The sequence below is a fragment of the Trachymyrmex septentrionalis genome, unplaced genomic scaffold, assembly GCF_001594115.1.
Source record: "Trachymyrmex septentrionalis isolate Tsep2-gDNA-1 unplaced genomic scaffold, Tsep1.0 scaffold40, whole genome shotgun sequence".
Classification (NCBI taxonomy): domain Eukaryota; kingdom Metazoa; phylum Arthropoda; class Insecta; order Hymenoptera; family Formicidae; genus Trachymyrmex; species Trachymyrmex septentrionalis.
The window spans coordinates 3,523,275-3,523,962 of NW_017305569.1; the positions used below are offsets into that span (position 1 = coordinate 3,523,275).

At 23.3% G+C, this 688-nt stretch overlaps 1 protein-coding gene across 2 annotated transcripts in view; it reads left to right on the forward strand.

Moving 5' to 3' along the window:
• The window catches only part of LOC108751097, a 9,161-nt gene that overhangs the window by 5,186 nt on the left and 3,287 nt on the right, over positions 1–688 (forward strand). The window lies entirely within an intron of this gene.

Genomic DNA, 688 nt, shown 5'->3' on the forward strand with positions numbered 1-688 from the left:
AATTATAATAATAAAATAAATCCGAAGGAATCAATTATCTTCAAATATATACATTGCTCAATATCCTTATTTTAATATCTTGTCAAACTCTTGGAATTCTTTCAAACTATCCAATTCAAGGATGTATGGCTCTCCAACCATTGTATCAGATGGAAACATTAACGTGCTGATTATGTCTCTATAAATATACTGTCATAACATGTTGATTAATATTAGAAATTACATTATATAGTATAATAAATATTGATAGGTCCTCAATCCTTGATTTAGTCAGGTATATGGACGATCTATTATTGACTGCTCCTTCCGACAAGATAGATCACATATTAGAAGTTTTTAACTCCTTAGATAAAAACATTTAAAGTTTACAATTGAAATAGAAAATAATAATCAATTAAACTTTTTGGATATAAAATTAATTAGAGAAGAACATTCAATTAAATTTGATCTATTTCATAAAACCACATTCTCAAGCAGATATTTTAATTATAATTTACAACACCCGATTGAGCATAAAAAAAAGAATAATTTATGGAATGACAAAATTATTTTATTTACACATTTGGATTATTGAAAAAAACTGAAAAAATAATATTAACATTTTATTAAATAATAGCTACTCCATTAGACTTCCCCATTAGATATTTAACATTATTAATAAAAGAATAAAAAAAAATATATATATATA